The sequence below is a fragment of the Garra rufa genome, chromosome 17, assembly GCF_049309525.1.
Source record: "Garra rufa chromosome 17, GarRuf1.0, whole genome shotgun sequence".
NCBI classification, from domain to species: Eukaryota; Metazoa; Chordata; class Actinopteri; order Cypriniformes; family Cyprinidae; genus Garra; species Garra rufa.
Genome location: NC_133377.1, coordinates 9,908,196 through 9,916,643, shown reverse-complemented (window position 1 = coordinate 9,916,643; position 8,448 = coordinate 9,908,196). Strand labels below are relative to the sequence as shown.

General features: G+C 35.1%; 1 long non-coding RNA gene across 1 annotated transcript; it reads right to left on the bottom strand.

Moving 5' to 3' along the window:
* Positions 1-3,252: 3,252 nt before the first annotated feature.
* Positions 3,253-7,374, bottom strand: LOC141289160 (uncharacterized). The gene is made up of 5 exons (XR_012339853.1): positions 7,104-7,374; positions 6,840-6,933; positions 6,435-6,524; positions 6,050-6,132; positions 3,253-3,941 (listed from the first exon to the last, which is right to left on the bottom strand). It is a non-coding gene; the product is annotated as an uncharacterized lncRNA (long non-coding RNA).
* Between the last annotated feature and the right edge of the window lie 1,074 nt (positions 7,375-8,448).

The following is an 8,448-nucleotide window of genomic DNA, read 5'->3' as shown; positions in this document are numbered from 1 at the left end:
CCTGACATTTGTGCTTTTTTCAGTATCTTAAAAACATATGAATGGTTAAAGTCAGATTACATTGTAATCAGCACATATTGGGCTACAATAATATGCAAGCAACATTAATGTGCATGTTTGTGTTTTTGAGAAAACTATGTTTATGCGTGGTTATTGAAAATCTAAAGTTTTGAAGTCACTGAAATAAGGCCATGAAGCACATACAGGACATTTCTTTACAAGACTTTAGATAATTGGATGTCGTAGGCTAGAATTTTTTCAACCAAATGATGTGAAAATCATCTCGTTCACTCGTTCAGAGAAAACAATATATTGATTTAAATTTTATAAAACATGTTTTGTGATCGAAAGGGATTATTCATAGGTGTGGCAATGGCCCATGAATATTTAGCAATTCACACCTGAAAGACAAAAGGGCCCTCCCTAATGGCCCCATCAATGTCTGACTTGACTATAGCAGGTAAGGAAAGAATGTGAGAAGATTCAGAGAATGTTTTAGAGTTTTAGATTATTTTTATTTTATTTACTATCACTGTATAAACAAAACATACATAATGAAGGTCAAAGACACATTATTGAGCTCCCTCATCTAACCACACAGATGTGCACAGACTTTGTGGCATTTCTGAAAACTTCTTCTGAATTCTGTTCAACAAATGAAACAAATCTTACCTGCTATTTTGTGTGCCCTTAAAAAAATACAAAAAAAGTCAAAAACTTGTTTTACACTAGAATATCAGTGTAGTTGAACATCTCAAGTTTCTAGTGCTCTCAGAGGAAAACAGTTTGATGGGACTCAAGGGAAAGAGGGCAGGATTCATCTTTTGAGCAGGTTTGAGATCACTACAAAAACAAAACAAACCAAAAATCATATCAGGATCATCTGTCAGAATACAGTCTATACTCTAGAATTTGTACTAATGTAAAAAAAAAAAAGGACATGTAATATATAAGAAACTAATAATTATCGTTTAGCACTATATTACTAATAAACGTGATGTAAACACACATTCAGTGTAAGCACTCATATTACTTTTACACTGTTATACAATAAAATAAATAAATAAAGTATGACTCTACAGTCATAAAGATATCGTCATAAATGCATCTCACAGTCATAATCACATCGTTTTTCTAGAACATTATAAATATCCTGCCATTGTAAGAGATGCAATGCAATCAAACGTACTTCATAATGTTTCATTTGATAAAGTCAGGAATTTTAGTTTGGAATAAGTCTAACTAGTAAAATGTGTACATGTTTTGTTAAAGTAAATAACAGCGAAAGCTAGTAGGAAAATGAAAGTAAGACTTACTCATGCAAATGTCTCCTCCTGCTGGGTTTGCGTCGCATCCCAGATAGCACACATACGTTGGGCCGACGTCGTCCCGACTTACAAAATTCCATCGGCGCGATGTCGCTCCGAGGTCGTTTGCTAATCGGCAAGACGTCGCCGCGATGTCGGCATTTAATCGCAAATACACTCCGGCCGACATTCGGCCGATGCAGCTTTAAATCCCGGCTGCTCGGCGTGGGCGCGGTTCACCGGAGATAGGGCCGATTGCAGAACAGCAGAACCATACGTCACAGCAGTCACACGGCAGCAGCGCCACGGCAGCAGGCTCAGACGGTAGTGGGCGGAGTCTCCATCTGAGATCGAAAGTGGGTGAAAATAATGATCAACTTATATTTTTCAATATATTTTTAAACAGTATAAACTGAGTACAAAGCTCAAACAAAAAACAAAACAAAACTTGAGCAATAGAATGTTTTTATTTAGTTAAACTATATTTTTTACATAATCATTTCAGTATTAACCAATTTTTCATTGTACATAATACCATGTACTATACACTATACCCATCATAAACTGGATTTTCCAAAAAATATTACAAAATCAAACAAAACATATAGCACAGAAGGCACACATTTAACAACAATAATAACCACACATTACTCGCCTAACTAAATTAGTTTAAACCTAAAATAAATCAAAACTCTTTAAACATGCAATTAATCCAGAGGCATGATTTGTTCACACACTCATTAAGGAAATGTCCATATCATCCTTAAATTCAAAGTGAAACATGAAGGGCTCTTTGGCCAGCAGACTCTCATCATTTGTTTCTGCCATTATAAAAGTTCATTATGTTGCTGCACATGAAATATAACGCGAATAACATTAAATAAATATTTTTTTATAAGGTTACACACTGATTATTTATAACTTAAACCCCATTTTTCTACCCATCCGTTGGTCGCGCATATACGCCATGTTTGTAGTTTTTTACACTTTTTATGCGTATTTGTAGTTCTAATCAAATCCTCGTTCAACACGCAATGTGTTGTGGGCAATATAATAGCCGTTAGAGTGCGCATTAATCCGTACTTCGAATTCTAAAGGTAAATTGTAGTAGACCGTCCGGAAATTTTTGGAATACTTTTTAGGACATACCAATTCTATTTTCGAATACTATTTAGGACGGATATTTTGTGGGACCTGATTGGGCTGCAGCAGGAGACTCCGCCCACTACCGTCTGAGCCTGCTGCCGTGGCGCTGCTGCCGTGTGACTGCTGTGACGTATGGTTCTGCTGTTCTGCAATCAGTCATTATTGGTTCACCGGCGTTTTGCTCATTTCTATTCTCACGTACCACCCGCGGCAGGAGCCGCTGGTTTATAATAAAACAATACACACGACACCACTCTCAATAACGGTTGCTTGTTTATTAATATTTTCAAGGCAGACATTAAACATACAAATACATTTACATTTATCAGATATATTTGTATCAAAAGTGACATACAAATGAGAATCATTCACTCTTTCAAGGATTAACCACAGCATTTGCAGTAAAACCATAGTAAAAACTAAATCAATATTTTTACTACAATAACCGTTTAACAATGACTGTTGCATTAAAACCACAGTAAGTACAAAACTAACCATTACTATAGTATTTGCAGTAAAACCATAGCAACCACATTTATTATGATTTTAAAAAACTATGGTTACTACAGTCATGCTTACCACAGTTTTACTTTAGTATTACTACAATTCAACTATAGTAGAACCATGGCATCAAAACCTTATGAACCAAAAAAAAAAAAAAAAACTTGTTTACTATAGTTGCTACAGTTTTGCTATTGAAAAACATGGTTAACATGGTTAACTGCTCTATAATTATATACACATTTCATAATACTTATCATTTCAAAGTAGGTTTACAGAAAATGCATTGTTCCAAGGTTACAATGTAAAAAAAAAAAAAAAAAAATCAGCCAGAGGTGACTGAGACTTACTGGGAAAGATCTTTTAGCAACAAAAAAATGTCCATATGACAGAATCTCAAAGATAAAGGTAATTATCTATTTTCATTGCCACATCAGAATCTAATCTATCTTCATGGCAAAAACCAATGTACAATATTACAAGAGCTACATGAACACAAAATAAAAAAATGAGCAAACACTACAGCAGTTAAAATGTTTTAAGTTATATGATACAAATTTTAAAATCTTTTATGATAAAACATTACTAAAGTCTCCAGTGAAGTGTTCAGTTAAACACAATCATTTAACATTATTAAAGGGTAAGGTCAACTCTGCTGCATGACGGAAAACACAGTATTTTGTCATTTTGTTGATGCAAAAAGTGTTTTTGTCAAAACTCATCATTTCATTAAGAGTCATCCTGCAGAGTGTTGCTTATAAGTAAAAAGGGATTTATAGGTAAACAGATTTACAGATATTAGAAACACTGCAATAATACAAAGCGGCTTGAAAATGTATACCCTTAAAGGCAATATAAGGATAATATTTCACAGTTTTGTGTGTCCATGTACAGTTGGCATCATCTGAAAACTTGAGTGTTGCCGTCTTCTGAAGTCTTCACAAGTAAGGCTGGATTCGATCTAGAACTGGCGTAACCTCTGGTAACCTTGGGATGGGCATCCAGAGAAAGAAACAGGAAAGCAAAAGGAGAAAGATTAGTATAGCAGCTGTTCATATTATTTCAGACAAAGGATGAGTTATTTAAATTACATATAACTGTAGTGCAATGTTATGAGATGTGTTATGTGAATGCTTGGCTAAAAATGTGTATTTTTAATTAATTTAAACAAAAAGATTGTACCTGACCCCTGGACATTATCAGGAAGACTATTTTAAAGTTAAGGAATAAAATACAAAAAATGTGCTTATATACTTTAGTGGACTTTTGATACATTCTCACTATTATCAATAGTCCAGAGTTTTGTAACCTCATTAGAGGCCAAATACTATCGCTGCTGTTGCCCGTATTTGTGTTTATTGTGATCTGGTTTAATCACAATAAGAATTTTTATAGAACCCTTGGTAAATATATTATTTGCCCTCAGTATTCAGGGAACAGACACGGAATGGACTACATATACCACAGTATAATTTTAAGGGTTAGTTCACCAAAATATGAAAATTCTGTCATTAATTCCTCACTCTCATGTCATTCCAAAACTGTAAGACCTTTGTTCATCTTAAAAACACCAATTAAGATGTTTTGGATGAAATCTGAGAGCTTTCTGACCCTGCATATACAGCAAGGGCCCTACCACGGTCAAGACACAGAAGGGAAGTAAAAGCATTATTAAAATAGTCCATGTGACATCAGCGATTCAACCTTCATTTTATGATGCTACGAGAGTACCAATTTAGTTTATTTTGTGCACAAAATTACTCTTAGAGTTTCATAAAACTACAGTTGAACCACAGTGTCACGTATCTGGTCTATCTCGTCATGAACTCTAGCACACACATTCTGGACTGCAAACCCCATAAGCCACTGCACCAATCACTGCACACAGCTGCTCCTCGTTTCCCACTGAACTGATTGCTGCATACACCTGTTTATCATTTACCCACATGCATTTAAGCCACTCACACATACAGCCACCTTGCGAAGTCTTATTGTTCCTATGGTCGTAATTCTAAGCGTTTTTCTCTGTGTTGGATTATCTGTGTATGACTCTGGACTGTGTACCCCGTTGACGATTCCTGCTTCCTGCCATTGCGACCATTCCCTGTCTATCGAACTGTTTCCCGGATTACCTACGTTGTTCCTGTTTTCTGGTGATTACTCCTGCTTGTTGACTATTCTCAATAAAGCTTGGCAAATGGATCCGCACGTCTCAGTCTGACCCTCCATGTGACACACAGATGTCACATGGACAATGTCAACAATGTCTTTACTGCCCTTCTCTGTCTTGACTATGGTGGTACCCTTGCTGTCTATGCAGGGTCAGAAAGCTCTTGGATTTTATCAAAACTATCTTAAATTGTGTTCAGAAGATGAAAGGAGGTCTTACGGGTTTGGAACAACATGAGCATGAGTAATTGATGACAGAATTTTCATTTTTAGGTGAACTAGCCCTGTAAGTGGGAGGTACATCATAACTGTAATGTGCACTACCTTTCAAAAGTTTGTCTTAGAAATAAGATGCTTCTGCTCACCAAGGCTGCATTTATTTGATCAAAAATGAAGTAAAAACAATAATATTGTAAAATATTATTACAAATTAACTGATTTTTGTGAATATATTGTGAACTTAATTTCTTTTTATCAAAGCTGCATTTTCAGCATCTTTACTCCAGTCTTCAGCGTGACATGATCCTTCAGAAATCATGCAATGTCTTATTATCAATTATCAAAAGTTAAAGGAAACTAAATAAATGCTGTAAATGAAAAAAAAAAAAAAAAAAAAAAAATAAACTTTTTTTATTCATCAAAATATCCTCTTGCTTAAACTCAAACACATGATTAATGATTTCTGAAGGATCATGTGACCCTGAAGACCGGAGTAAAGATACTGAAAATGTAGCTTTGCATCACAGAAATAAATTAGTTCTCTAACTATATTAAAATAGAGAACAATCATTTTAAATTATATTAATTTTACAATATTACTGCTTAACTGTATTATTTATCAAAATACACAAAGCTGTGGTGGGCAGAAGCAACTTTACCATACCAAAACTTACGAAACAGTAGTGTATGTTTGATATTTTACTTACTAGATCATTGGTTTACAACACTTTGGAGAAGAAGGTTCACTCTGAGTCTGCTGATGTGCCACAGGCCATCATCATGGAAGAATCTAGGAACAAAACATTTGTCACAGAGACCACAATATTTAGTATGCAGTTGCTGGTTTATTAGAAGGTTGAACAAGTTAAAGTACAGGTACAATGCAGAAAAAAGAATACATAATATACTACAATTATATAACAATATGTTTTTAGTGTTAAGTAGTTACATTTGGCTGTGAAAAGCTTCTTAAAATTACTATAATAAATATTTAATTTAGCAAAATAATTTAACAGACACATGGTTATATAGGTTAAATATATTGTGTGAAAAATGCATATTAAGTTATTTTTATGAGCTTCTTCGGTTCACCTGTATTTCCTGCTTCTGTCAGCAGCTCTATTCAGACATTTTGAAACCTTGGAGCTTCCCTTCTGTTGTGGGGGCTTTATTTCTGTCCTCCTGAAAGAACAAATTTTGTCAGTATGTGTTTACCTTACAAGATCAAGAAGCATTTTCACTTGTTTTCAGCCATTTAGGTTCAATAAATGAGCCTACTTCCAATAACCCACAGACAATCTGTCAGCAAAAAAAAAAAAAGTTTCATAAACAAGAGCTCAATCTCTAGAGTTAGCATACCTCATCTGTGAGATGCTAACGAACTTTTTCGAAGACATTAAACCATTTATACGAAGTAAATATTCAACAGAAACGAGTCAATTACAAGTAAGGAACAGTTATATGTAATACTTGTGTGATTTTAAGCACTAAACTTACCTAAAAGCAGCGACGACAACAGCACCGAGAGACTGAGTTTAGTGTCAGGTGACTTGCTGCAGCCCCGTTTCCATGGCAACCTCTCCAGCGTAAACTTAGATATTCAACATATTAAAATACGTCAAAGTCACGCAGTATTTACAAAAGTAAACATCTAGAATTAAATCATTACATTATTAATCTAGTTTCATTTAATCATTATCCAATAATGAATTTAAAACAGACTATTAGTTTAAAAAGGAACCACAACAATAGCTGGCTCACCGTAGAGACGGAGACTTTCTGGCAGCCTGTAACAGAGTGAAAAACACGACGAAAAACGTTAGTTAGGACAAAGTAGTGTAACACTACTGAAATAAAAACTAAAAACAAACTCTGAACTAAGCTTTTTGCTGCTCAGTGTCTAACGTTAGCTCGTCCCCTCAGAGAAACAGCTGGAAACACAGTAAAATAAAATCCGTTAGCGTTAGCTAAACAAGAAACGAGCCAAAGTCTCAAGTAGGGCTCACGCAAAGTCTTTTACCTGTACTACAGTGCACCAAGCGCCTTACTAGTTATAAAGTGTCACAAAATTAACAAAATAATATATTTTTTCTAGTGGTGGGCCGTTATCGGCGTTAACGTGCTGCGTTAACGTGAAACTCTTATCGCGCGATAAAAAAAAATATCGCCGTTAATCTATTCTCAAATTTGGGTTGGGAGCTGGGTCTAAACTACGCAAGCTATGATGACTTTCACCTTGATAGTTTAACGCGGATGTCTACCGAAGACTGTAGAATATGGTCGCGCTTTTAAGTCTCCTCCGCCAAAACACAGACGGGATCGCGTAGTCCTCCATTCATAAAAACCGAATCTACTATAGCGCGAAATGCCACGTAAATTCGTCGTTTTTTGGATTCATAAATCAAATGTTGGTCAGTCACTTAATTCAAATCGCGATATGGACTAGTGTATGTGAAAACTGAAATGCAAAAAGACCGTTTTAATATGAATCCGATATGTTCCGTTTGCCTATCTGTATGTATGAATGATGGAGACGAGCTTTTACTACACGCATACTGAAACACACGTGACGCTCCCGGTAATTTTTGGCATTTTCATCTCACATGAACAGATAAACTCAATCTCCCAAACTGCTGTGAGTGTCACTTTTACCGTTTCATTTGAGAAACCTAGCATCATATCATACTGTATGACACAGAAACTTCACGGCAACCTGTCAAAATAAAAGTACGGTGTAACATGTAATGGGCTGGGTAGGTGTTGACGTTAAAAAAAACACAATCTAATAGGGAGAAAAAATAATTTCATTGTTAGTTAGTTAGTAAACACAAGTACATCTAATTGAACATAATTTATTTTCATCAACAAATTATCATAGAACAGCTTTATGAGCTTTATGATCCATTCTCAAAGACTTTAAGTCATTATTTGGGTAGCACACATATTCTGAATGCCTTCAGCAGAATTCAAATTACCCATTTTAATCTAGATTAATCTAGATTAATTCCAAGATTTAATCTAGATTAATCTAGATTAAAAAAATTAATCTATGCCCACCCCTATTTAACTCAAGTGAAAACTTACCTGAAAGCCACGGATGTCGCCG